Below are 14,009 nucleotides of genomic sequence, written 5' to 3'. Positions count from 1 at the left end.
GGTAAGAAGCACCACAGTCAAATACCACCCTTAGCTTCTTTTTCTTGGGGTGGTAAACTCCATGGTGCGGGATATACCAAGTCCTTTTGCTGCTGTCCTGTGAGCCTTTTTCCACTTTTATGGCATAGCCTTTATCCAGGATGTCGGCCATGAACTTGACGTAGTCCCTATGTAACTGAGGGGACTTGCTAAGTTTCCTTTTCAGGCCGAGGGCCCGCTGTTGTGCCACACAGCGATTATTGGGAAATTCAGCATCCTCCTTCCTAAGTGGTAGGCCTATGTTGTAGTGGCCATCCACCAGTTTGGCTGACTGGGAGACACGCTCTATGAAGACGTGGTCCTCTCTAGACATTTCAAGCTGCTCCTCCCTCTGTCGCTCGGGGAAATTATACTTGATTTGTTGCTGCAGAATCTCATCTAGCTGTACAACCGAAATTCTGTGTGCCATTACAGTCGACTGTCCACAGGGGGAGACAGAACCTTTTTTTAGGGGTCCATTGACGGTCCAACCCAACATTGTTTTAACGGCGTATGGACCATCTCTCTGGCTGTTGATAACCATCCATGGTTCCATGGCCTTTGGTACATTGGTTCCGATTAACAGGCCAATGTCAGCATCAATGTGACGGAGACGTACCTGCTGCAAATATGGCCACTGATCCACGTATTCCTGAGTGGGAATATGGTCTTTGGTCACAGGTATTTTCTTCTGCGTGTAGACAGGGGGGAGTTCCACTAGTGTGTTGTCGTCCATGCCACATACCTCCATTCCACATACCACGGAGGTACTAACGACTTCCTCTTTATTCATGGTTTTGAGAAGGATGTCTGTACTTCTTCCTGAAACCTTGAGGTCTCGGAGAAGAGCTTCTGTACAGAAGGTGCCGGTGCTTCCTGAGTCCAGAAAGGCATAAGTTTGTATCATGCGATTACCCTTCTTCATTTTCACCCTCACTGGCACTATGGATAACATGCAGTCAGGCTCCCCGGCCCCTGTGTGGGTCTCGCCGTCTCCAGTTATAAATGCACTGGTAACAGTCTGTTCCCTATTTTTATTTTCTTTACCACCGTCGACCTGTTTATGTATGTGGAGTATGGTAGGGTGCCTCAGTGAACACACTCGACAAGTCACTTTCTGTGTGCATCCCTTGCTCATGTGTCCATATGACAGACAGCCAAAGCACACTCCTTTGCTTTTCAAGAAATCCAACTTTTCCTTTTGTGGCTTCTTGTCCAGTTCTCTGCAAAGGTCCAAACTGTGCTCTCCCTGACAGAACAAACATGGCTTGAGGGCGGCTGGTGAGGGCCTTCCAGTAACTCTCTTAACGGGTGAGACGCTGGTAGTAAAACCACTCTTCCTCTCCCTTGGTGTACTTGGTCGATATGGAAGTGGTCCTGATGTTCTTCCTGAAGAGGTGGGTGTTTCCTTTAGGTTCCCAAACAAAGGATGTGACATGATTCTAGCTTGGTGATCAATGAAATTAACTAGATCATTAAATCTAGCTCTCCGTCCACTTTTCTCTTGTAGGTCACATGCCAAGCCTCTCCACCTCTCTTTAATTTTGTATGGCAATTTAGAGAGAATGGCTCTCATTGTGGTTGGATTATCCATCTCCTCCATGTACTCAATGCTGTCCATCGTTTTACAGCATCCAGTTAGAAAGACTGAATATGCTTGTAGGGCTTCAGCATCTTCAGCTTTGACTGCTGGCCAGTTCAGGGCTTTATCAATGTGAGCTGTTGCAATCTGGTACTCGTTGCCATAATACTTCTTTAGGAGCCTTTTGGCCTCCGTGTATCCTATTGAGGCGTCCATATGTTGGCAGCTCCGTACCACTTCTCGGGGTTGCCCCATGGTAAACTGCTCCAGGAAATACAGTCTGTCCTTGCAGTTTTCAGTTCTATCCTCAATACCATGCTCGAATGCGCGTATAAAGAACCTGTATTCTAATGGATCCCCTTTAAACGTGGGTACGCTGAGAGGTGGTAAGGATGATAGTCTTTGCTGTTTCACCAGTACTTCAGTTATACTATTCTGATGTTGCATGACGTCGACGATCCTGCCCATGTCGGGTGTTTCCCTGTATCCTTCTAGAGTGACAGCACCATCGTGTCTGACGGCTCCATTTTCATGCTGTTTCGCAGATCCTCCATGGCTGACCCTTAAAGCAGACATTCCAATTTGGGGCTGTTGTGACGTTTCCTTTCGTCTTACAACAGGCTCCCCTCCTATGTTGCTTGGTCTTGGGTAAACAGGGTGATATACAGTTTGAACACTTTCTGGTAACAGGCTGCTGTGTCTGTTCAACTGTGCAAGCTGAGCAGATGGAGTAAGAGGCTGGAATTCCACATCATACACATCTGAATTTGTGATGGGTAATGTTGTGATGACATCAGTGGAGGTGGGCGTCATTGCCTCTCGAATAACCTTTTTTGAGGCTTCCTTAGACCTTTCCCTTTCATCGAAATATTCATTCATTCCATCGCCTGGTCTATTGTCCATCTCATGAATGTTCTCATATTCTGTAAAAACATTCAGTTTAGCACTGGTGGTTTGTATTTCAGTTTGCAGTTCCAGCTGCTCCCTTTTGGCCTTTAGTTCAGCCTCCTCCTTGTCGCTCCTCTCCTTTAGTACAGCCTCCTCCTTGTCCAGTGCTTGTTTCTTTATTAATGCTTCTGCTTTGATCAATAAAGCTGCCTTCTCAGCTTGTAGTTTGAGTCGGATTGAGGATGTAGAGGAGTAATTAGAATGCCTACTACCTTTTGATGACCTCCTTGAACGCCTTGAAGAGGTGTTTGAAACGCTGTCCTTTGGGTGGATCTCTTCTTCACCTTTGTCATATTCAATATGCGGTTGTGCCGCTTCAGTCCACGTTTGAACATGGGCAGCAAATGCATGCAGTGATGCTGCTTTAGGCTTGTACCATTCTGCTTGGTCCTCTTCTGTTTCCTCTATGGATATTTTGGTTAGCAAACCCTTTACAGCTGTATTGAGTTCATGTAACTCGCCACACAACTTGGAGAAATCTGTCATTTTTGTGTGAACCAATTCCACATTTCCATGATTTCCCATAAGTTCAGTGATTTCATTCCTTTTTTTAGTAAGTGCACCCAGTTTTGCACTTCTTGATCCTTTAAATTTTTGTAAAGGATCCTCAAAAATACCACTCTCCATTTCCTCCATAATGTGGGCAGCTAACGAAAACCTCCTAATTCAGATGAGCAGCGGCGTTGTATGCATTTAAAACAGAACAGTGTTTTATGAATGAAGCAGCTAGGGCGTGGGAAACAGCGCACTTGGCAAATGCTGCGCGTGACGTCATCCACTCTCAAACGCACACACACCGACCCGCTGTCAGCCACACAGAGACAGAGTCCGTATCGCTGTCAACCACAGAGACAGAGTCCGTATTATATTTTCCTCTTCACCAGCACAAGACACCTTCAAACAATAAAGACGGCCGCGCCGTTTATGTTCATCACATCCACTCCACTCAGACGCAACGTCTTTGATCCACAACGAACATCCACTTTTTACTTTACCTCCTTCCTTGTTGCGCTTAGAAGTTGTCCGTCGGCTTTGTCAGCGGTAGTTTTTTACAATATAAAGGCAATCATACGAACCGCAGTTGCCTTGAGGCTCCAGGTAATGCGTTGTTAGTCCGACACGCTCCGAATTGCAATCCAAAAAGAAAAGATGACGCTGGTCCAATGTACTTTCAAAACAAACGGGATTTATTGGGAAGCGAGTCACAACAGCCCCAATAGCTGCCTACCACTATAAAACAAACAAAAAGGGTTATGTACATGAACTTAAACTGTCAATCAAATCAAATGCGAATTGAGTGCGGTCAAAAACTATATGGTACCGCTCCACCTGGGCCTGCGTGAACTCTAAATGACCTGCCATGTTATAGGAGTGGTTAGGGGGAGCGTGGGAAAAAAGGGGAGTTGACCAGGTAAGTCTCCATCTTGGAATTCATTGACAAATATTAATAAACAAATAAAAACACGAATACCATAATAAACCACATTTCTAAGGGGGCAATAAAGTTACAATTTATCATCATAGGATTTGGCTCCTACACACCGGCCTCTAATTGTTCTTGTAGACAAACGAAACAATTACAACTTTCAAAATATAAAAAAGGAGCCAAAATGTATAGTCTATTCAAAAATCTAAATCCAAGCAAAAAAATCTTCCATCTTCCAAGTTATCAGTAAGAGTGTATTAGTGAACGGGGGGTGTGTGTGTGTGTGTGTGTTCTATGTAGGAGCCTCGAGCAGCAGACACAACTTTGTGATAGGTCACATATTTAGACAAATATGTAAAATTACATAGGAAATCAGAAAGTGGGCAGATACTTTTTCATGCCACTGTAAATACTTAGTTTCTGTCTCCCTCTGCTCCAGATTCACCCAGTGACCTACTGATGATTAAAATAGAGGAGGTTCAGGACACACTAGACCCACCCACGGATCTGTCCACTGGGCTGAAGGAGGAGCCCACAGACCATCAGGAGACCAGTATGTTACCTTTCTTTCTCTTGTCTTTGTTTTCTCTTGTTGTCCTTCCTCTGTTGCAGCATAGTTGTATGTCTCTGTGTCCACAGCTTCCCCTCCTCTTTCTTTCCATGAAGCCTCAATACATTTATTTAACCATAAAAAAGTGTGGTATTTTCACATACATTTTTCAAGAGTCTGATGGATGGAAAATAAGCTAAATGTCCATGTGTTTCATTACTCTCTAAGAGAATAGCTTTGACTGGCTTGCACTAGCTGGTAGACCCTCATGTATATGGCTGGTCCCTGGTCAAATACAGTTGGGAATAAATCCATAGGGACATCTTTAGGTCCAGAGATTGAAGACTCTGTGCAACGTAGATACAACCTTTTTAAGTTTCTAGATGTGAGGTTAAGAATTTACCTACAGTATGTGCATTCTTGAAAATTTATTTGAGAATTTTTATTCTGTCACCTATTGAAGGCTGTAGGGTCTTTGTCTATACAACACAGGTATGTTGATTATTTTTATAGTACTGGTCTGATAGTACTTATTGATTTGAGAACATCACAGGCTTGATGCTTACTTTTCATGTGACTGCTTGGAAAGACAGCTGAGGGAATGGACCCCACCAGGGGCTGGCCTGGGTTAACACCATTATAGGAGGGGATGTAGATGGTACTGAGGCCAGCATGCTGGTCAGAGAGAAGAGCTGTGGACAAGAGGCTAGAGTTAAATGATCTAGGGCAGGGGTTCTCAAACTACGGGTCGTGGGTGGTGACAGTGGCACATTGGCAAGTAAAAAAAAAAAGTATATATATATTTTTTTATTATCTTCTGGCAACATATTTTGGCTAAATATGCCTCGTTTTATAAATGTGTATTGATAACATAGTGCTGTAATAAAAATGTCTAATAAATATGCATGATCAAGTTCAACAACGTGCGCTTATATTTTGATCCTTAATTCCATGTTGAAATTACATGATACATTAAGTGTGGGGTCCCCAAAAAATATTCTAAATAAAATGGGGTCGCGGTATGAAAATTAAAGGAAAGAATGGGAGGCAATTAACAGGGGTTTGAAAATGCTGTTAGATGGATTTAAATGAGCACTGGTAAATAAATTGGAGAAGATGGGAGACATTATTTATGAATATGGTGCTGAAAGATTTGGAATCATTGAGAGAAAGAGGGAGATGGCAGTCAGTTGGGTCCAGACGGCAGAAAGAAATGGAGAAATTGGTGAAGGAGAGGAGACGGCTAAGAACGCAGTGGAGAGAGGCGTCAGTAGATGAGAGAGGAGACGGCTAAGAAAGCAGTGGAGAGAGGTCCGCGCAGACTCAAAGCGGACTGAAAGTGGACTCCAAGTGCGCCGCTAACTTGGTATCACACAAAACGCTGCTCGGCGTTTTTGGTTGACATCGACCTGCATTTAATGTGACGCCGATCTGCATTTTACTCTGACCACTCGCTTTTTCACTCGCAAAAGAGAGTGGCTTTTCTAAAGGAAGTGTGTAAAACTGCCAGTTTTAATATTGAAATATTGGAAACGGAGATAACATACTCTTTATTTTGACATCGGATGACGACGACATGACAGAAGTTGAACAGCGTGGGGAAAATCTGCGTACTGTCCGCTCGACCATGGGAGCACCTTAACACATTGACCGCGGGGTTGTGCCCATCTTATACCACTCTCTGCCAGCACTGTAAGCCTATGGAGATGTTTCCCTTCTTTGCAGGGCTATAACTTTTTAAATTATATTGCTATATTGACATTACTATGGCCCATTCAACATCGATTATCTATCGTTCAGGATGTGGGAACGTTAACTTTTTCATTCATACATTGTTGTGTTAATACCTTCGAGAATATAAGTATGTTTTTAATCCTTTCTGCTGTAATTCCAAAAACGCTAGTTATAGGCCCAAACGCATATGATAGATTATCGATTGGCGTTTCTTTCCCATACACGCTATATTAAAAAATTCAAATGCATATGATCGGTATACATTATGCTTCATCATGCGTGGAGGAAAGGGGGGGGGGGTTGTTTATAATTCCTTGATCATCAGTAACGACTTTATGTAGTATTGGTGGATATATTGATCAGACTGTTTGCAAACAAGGAAATGCACAATCGGGTTGAAAATAACGTTACTGTTCTCTTACCGTGCGCCAATGATACTGGAGGAGAAGGATCCCAATTATTCGACGCCGATCACCTAGATCCATTTCCGGTTTGTATGGCGCAATAAACGCAGAAATCATATCGATTGTTGCGTTATGGCAGCGATCCATATGTACTATAGTGTCTGTCAGGAGTCCCGTAGCGAGATGTGACTGCCGGAGGAATTTCCTCGACGCACCGATGACAACATCCGGTTTTGCCGAGAGTGTAACTCGCCCGACCATCCACCAGGCGGCGGTATTGAGCCGTTGCAGTCCCATCTAGGGTCCCGCTAGGGCAGGGGTCAGCAACCTTTACTATCAAAAGAGCCACTTTTCCCCCGTCCCACAAAATAAAATGCTCAGGGAGCCGCACAACCTATTTACCCTTAAAATGAAGATAACACAGTGTATAACGTTTTATATATCCCCAAGCATACCCCACATTTAGCATAAAACGCCTGACAATTGCATACCCAAAGTAATTTGAGATTTATTATACTTTATACTTATAGCACACAGTTTGTTGCATTAATGGAATTATAAAGCAACAAAAAGAAAAATGTTTACTTTTTAATTGCTGTTTTTACCTGTTTTTACCAAAGGAAAACCTCAAACTCTTATGAAGAGGAGAAAAGAATACTGGCTGTGTAGACCTATTTTTTAATAAAACACAGAAGAGGAGACAAAACACTGGTGTCTGTAGACCGACTTTGAAATAAAACCCTGAACTATTCAGGTATATTTGAGTCCTTCCCTTATTTGTGGAACATTTATAAAATAGAAAGTAGTCCACTTTGAAAAAAGAATACCATGTGTAGACCTACTTTGAAATAAAACACAGAAAAGGAGAAAAAACACTGGCATCTGTAGACCTACTTTGAAATAAAACCCTGAACTATGCAGCTCTATTAGAGTCCTTCCCTTACTTGTGGAAAATCTATAAAATAAAAAGTAAATTTTTCATTGTTCGCAAATTTCGCACCACATAACAGGCATACAGGTAAGCCTTTTGTTGACTAAATATCTTAGTTGATGAAGTATTTTTTCATTTCAGTGTCACAGTATGACATCGATCTAAAAAAAAAAAAAAAAAGTAATTATTTTTTTTGCCAGGGAGCCGCAGCTGATTGGCTAAAGAGCCGCATGCGGCCTCGAGGCCGCAGGTTGCCGACCCCTGCGCTAGGGCATCGGGGGTTGGGTGGATGAATTATGAATGCCATGGTGAAAAAATGAAATATTGACATAAAAAAACGATTTACAGCGATGTTGGCAGTCAACGCATGGAGGGCAATAATGCTGGAAAGCATTTTTTGGCGCCCAATGTGTTAAGAAAGCAGTGGAGAGAGGCGTCAGTAGATGAGAAAGAGGAGACGGCTAAGAAAGCAGTGGAGAGAGGCGTCAGTAGATGAGAAAGAGGAGACGGCTAAGAACGCAGTGGAGAGAAGCTTCAGTAGATGAGAAAGAGGAGACGGCTAAGAACGCAGTGGAGAGAGGCGTCAGTAGATGAGAAAGAGGAGACGGCTAAGAAAACAGTGGAGAGAGGCTTCAGTAGATGAGAAAGAGGAGACGGCTAAGAAAGCAGTGGAGAGAGGCGTCAGTAGATGAGAAAGAGGAGACGGCTAAGAAAGCAGTGGAGAGAGGCTTCAGTAGATGAGAAAGAGGAGACGGCTAAGAAAGCAGTGGAGAAAGGCGTCAGTAGATGAGAAAGAGGAGACGGATAAGAAAGCAGTGGAGAGAGGCTTCAGTAGATGAGAAAGAGGAGACGGCTAAGAAAGCAGTGGAGAGAGGCTTCAGTAGATGAGAAAGAGGAGACAGCTAAGAAAGCAGTGGAGAAAGGCGTCAGTAGATGAGAAAGAGGGAATTCATGTTTCGCAGGAAGAGCTAAGAAATCGGTTAAGAGTACTTGTCTCTCTGGAGAAGACGATAAGATAATTTCCCAAAATGTTGGTGTGTTCCTTTTAACCCTTTCACAACCACACAACAGAAGGTTAACCTTTCACTACCACACTACAGACTAGGGGTGTAACGATGCATCGATTAATCTAAATGCATCGATTCTAATGTGACGATTCAACTGCATCGATTTGAATATGTTAGAATTGATTATAATCTGGGAAACATTTTTGTTGTTGTTGTGTGTGTATTGTTTTTATTGACCTATAGTCCATTCATGTTGAGTGAATCAGTTCCCCCAGCCACATTTATGTATTACATTTTTTTGGGGGAATTAACTGATAGAAAATCTATCGAAAATGAATAATCAAATCGTGGTCAAATGAAGAGATTTCATGATGCATTGAATCGTTGCCTGAATAATCGTAATCGAAATTAATCGTTGTGAGGTCGCATCGTTACACGGACCCCCACTACAGGCGGTCTGTAGTGTGGTAGTGAAAGGTTAACCTTCTGTCGTGTGGTAGTGAAAGGGTTAACCATTTGGTAGTGTGGTAGTGAAAGGGTTAAAGGAATGTTCAGCCAAGGAAAAGGTCACATGACCTATGACGTCCGAAGCAGTAAGTGTATCGTTCTCTCTGTGAATCATGTGGCTGGTTTCGACATGACGACAATAGCATCGACTGTTTCGTAACACAAGACTTTGTTTGCTCGGCATTCTACTCTACATAAACGCCAACACATTTCACTCTGTGCGGGGTTTTGTAGTAGGAATGTGCGTAGTTGTTATTGAGAGTTGTTTTGATCACTATGGAGCCAGCTAAGAAGAGAAGCTGTTCTCAAATGTGGGAACACTTTGATCTGATCAGTCCTAATAAGGTATGTGCATTGTACTCCTTAATAATGTGTAATTCTGAGAGTGTACAAATGAGACTAGCATTAGTTTTCTCTATGATTAGACATGTGTTGTGTAGCCTATTTATTATGCTTTGTAGAGACCAGTTTGGATGCAATTAGATTTTCTTACAGGTCAAGTACTTGCTGTGTCATCAGCAATGGGCCTATAATAACAATACGTCCTCAATGCTGAGGCACTTCAGAGCCCAGCATGAGAAGGAGAACCAGCAGGACTCACATCAAGGTAGGTTTAATAATAATAATAACAACTTTATTTGTACAGCACCTTTCATACAGGGGGTTGCAGTTCAAAGTGCTTTACATCAGTAAGAAATAAGACATAAAATCTGTGTAAAACAAGCAGCAAGAGCAAAGCATAAAGTGTGATGAAATAATGCAGATATATTAATCAAATCATATCAGAACCTCACGTTCCAATAGGCTTCTGTAATCTGTTACAAAACAGGATAAAGGTCAGAGTATGCACCCAGCGGATAGTGAGGCGTAGAGATAAAAAGTTAATAAAAAAGAAAAGAAAAAGAATCTGGCCTACGCGGTGGGTCTTTTCGGGACACCGAGCCTGAAAATGTTTATTTTTACCGGGGAATCGATACCGGTACCCAATGGTACCTTTTTTTCTGTACTTTACTCTCCCTCTCTGAAGTCTAAACTTCACAACACACAATCTAAAACCCCTTACCTCCCTCTCCCAAACCGATCTTGTATCTCAATGGGACTTCCTGGTTAAAAAATAATAATAAAAAAGTTAAAAAAAAAAAATTGCGATTTTGTTTGTTTTGCGATTTGATAATTGCATCATTCCAAATCGCGATTTTGATTAAAAATCGATTAATCGTGCAGCCCTACCACTAAGGTACCCATGTACATGTCGAAATACTTCTCAAAGGTCAGTGAATTCCACGACCACAACACCAGAGGGAGTTCCACAAATCATGTTCAACCCAGATTCGGCTCAAACATGGGACTAAACACGTTTCTCAATTATGCCACAATAATTGGAACGCCCTACCCAAAGCCATGAAGGAATGTGAATCCCTACCCTTCTTCAAAACCGCTCTCAAAGAGCACCTACGGGTGCTTGCAATTAGAAACCGGCCCCTGTAAATGTCCAATACCTCCCCCCCACCAATGTACAGTTTATTCCCCTTCGGATGTATATATTTTTTATGATCTCTTTTTACTACACAGTTCTGTATATCTGTTTGTCTTGTATGTCATAAATGTCACGATGAATTTAAAATGGGGGACTCTGATGTGGTCTGCATCCTCTTAGCAGTTGTTTTGTAGGGGTTCCCAAAGTGGGGGTCGCGAGCCGCCGCGGGGGGGGGGGGGGGTCGCCAGATGATAAAAAAAAATAAAGGAATAAAAAAATTATAAAAAAAAATTATGCAGTCAGGCCACTGAACTTAGAAGCAGGCCAGGCCAGTGTTTCTAGTTGCAGCAGCACAATAGTTAAATAACCTAGATGGGGAACAACCAGGAGATCACTGCAACTCACACAAGTTGGAGAACTATCTCTCTCTCTCTCTCTCTCTCTCTCTCTCTCTCTCTCTTGCTCTCACACACACACAAAGGGAGCCGCATGTGATTGGTGGAGGCGGGACCCTTACAAAAAACGGTTGTTGCTAATCATTGACACATGCTAGCCTGTAATAATCCCCCCCAGAAAAATCTACTTTGCATTTGATATATTGCAAATATATGCCATCACACACACTGGCATTTAAAGGGTTAGAATTATAAAATTAATATGTGGTGTTATGATCAGGGCTGAAGTTGAATAAAATATTGTATTTTTTTCAATCTGACATTACAAAAAAAACAAGAAAATCCATCAAAATCAGTGTTGTTGCTAATCATACATATGCTAGCCTGTTTTTTTAACAATAATTTGTGATGCCATCACAAACACTGGCATTTAAAGGGTACAAATAAAAAAATTCCTGCACCAGAATCAGAGCATGTGAGCGGCGCGGAGCGGGGAGTGGAGCGAGTGGTTTTGAAGTGAGCGAAGGAGTGGGTTTTAAAATGGGTCGGCGCAACATCCGGAGCGAGGGCTCTCCTCCGCTCCAAGCCGCTCCGGGCCGCTCACACAGAAACTGATGTAATATACATGTAGTACAATGCCAAAGCAACAGGTGGCGATGTACAAACATGGAGGCCATTTTCAACCAATGAGAAGGGTGAACAGTCACTCACATCCTGCTAAGTACAAAGTATAATCCGCCATCTTTAAATCACCTCGGGCGAACGCAACATTTATTTTCAGTGAGAAACAAAGTCAAAAAAAAAAAAAAAAAGGATACATTCACTGTGTTCTGCCTCATTTATTGATGAAACGAAACCAACATCAACACAATGTACCACCAAGAGCGGAGAGTTTATGTCTCAAAAAGCGAGAGACTGTTGTTGTTGTTAGCTTACATGCTAACGTGAATGGGATCTGCCATAGCATTGCGGCTAGGCTAGCCCATAGCTTAGTACTGTACAGCTAGTTGAATGGATAAACCTTATTTAACATTGCAGAATGGGTACAATACAATACGGCTCAATACAAACAGTTGTTAAGGGGGGGGGTGCAGAGTCATCAACACAATGTACCACCAAGAGCGGAGTTTAGTCTCACAAAAAGCGAGAGACTAAAGCTACCGCTGTTGTTAGCTTACATGCTAACGTTAATGGGATCGACCATAGCATTGCGGCTAGGCTAGTTACCATATCTTAGTTGAATGGATAAACGTTATTTAACAGATTGCAGAATGGGTACAATACGGCTCAATACAAACAATTGTTAAGGGGCCCAGGGGGTCCAAACTGTTGTAGTTTGGTCAAATCAAGCTAATTTACATCATGCTCCAAAAAAATATTCTGCTGAGCGAGCTGTGGAGCGGGGAGCGCTTGATTCGTAAATGAAGGTGAGCGAGCGGTGAGCGACTTGGGGGGGGGGGGGGCCAACATGAGCGAATGAGAGCGGAACCAGACGTCTAGAGCGAAGAGAGGATTTCTCGAGCGCTCCGCTCCGCTCACATGCTCTGACCAGAATGCAGGAAATGAAGTCTTTGTAACAAAAAATGTCCTGGTTAAAAAGTGGCCTGACTGGGGCTATATTTTGCACTATATTTCCTGGCCTGAATGATTTCCCCAGTCCGGCCCTGGTTAAAAGCCTCCAATGCTTATTAGTGTGTGTGCGTTTGAACGTTTGTGTGTGTGCGTTTGAACGTTTGCATGTTTCAACCATAAATTTCCATTTATATAAAAAAAGAAAAAAAATTATATATATATATATATTTTTTCTTTTGTACCTCCTATAATAGTGGGGGTCGCGGCTCTCTGACACCGTTATTTGGGGGTCGCGGCCTGAAATGTTTGGGAACCCCTGCTGTATTGTACCCATTCTGCAATCTGTTAATAATAGGGATGCTCGATATTGTTTTTTTTAACCGATACACCGATATTGTCCAACTCTTAATTTCCGATACCGATATCAACCGATATCAATATATGCAGGGTCCCCCCCCCCCCAATTCTTTTTTATAATTTCAGGTAATTAACATTACATATCTCTTGTTGTGGAATTAACACAACATTATGCATACTTTTGACAATAAATAAAATCTGAATTTGTTCTTACTTGCTTGCCTGGGTAAATAAAGGTTATAGAAATGTAAAAAAATATATATATATATATTTTAAACCGATACCGATATTTTCCGATATCACATTTTTATGCCGATATCGGCCGATAATATCGGTAGGCCGATGATATCGGACATCCCTAGTTAATAACGTTTTCAATCAATCAATCAAAGGGAGGGCAAGCTGTAGTAAGTGGAGTCCCCTACCAGATTTTTTTTTCTTTTTTTTTCTTTTTTTTTATTAACTTTTTATCTCTACGCCCCACTATCCTGAAGTGCCTCAGCATTGAGGACGTATTGTTATTATAGGCCCATTGCTGATGACACAGCAAGTACATGACCTGTAAAACAATCTAATTGCATCCAAACTGGTCTCTACAAAGCATAATAAATAGGCTACACAACACATGTCTAATCATATAGAAAACGAATGCTACTCTCATTTGTACACTCTCAGAATTACACATTATTAAGGAGTACAATGCACATACCTTATTAGGACTGATCAGATCAAAGTGGTCCCACATTTGAGAACGGCTTCTCTTCTTAGCTGGCTCCATAGTGATCAAAACAACTCTCAATAACAACTACGCACATGTAACGGATGTTCTGTGTGTAGTTCTGGCTAACACGTGTTCCCTGCGTTGTGTTCTGGCGTGACGTGAAGTGAAGAATCAGCAACCAATGGACAACAGTTCAGTCATTTATTTCGGGTGCTCTTCAATGGAGAGCCACCTGTATCAAAATGGTGGTTGAAATACCACAAGGGAACAGCATCACATTTACATTTCCAAGTCAAGTCTCCCACGTTGGATGGTTGTTGCAAACTGTATCAAAACCATTACATGTACCACATGGCTTAACCACATCTCACATAGTAATT

This window comes from Notolepis coatsorum, assembly GCF_963971535.1.
Source record: "Notolepis coatsorum genome assembly, chromosome: 6".
Lineage (NCBI taxonomy): Eukaryota > Metazoa > Chordata > Actinopteri > Aulopiformes > Paralepididae > Notolepis > Notolepis coatsorum.
The sequence above is the reverse complement of the archived record's forward strand: the minus strand, read 5'-3'. Positions refer to the sequence as shown.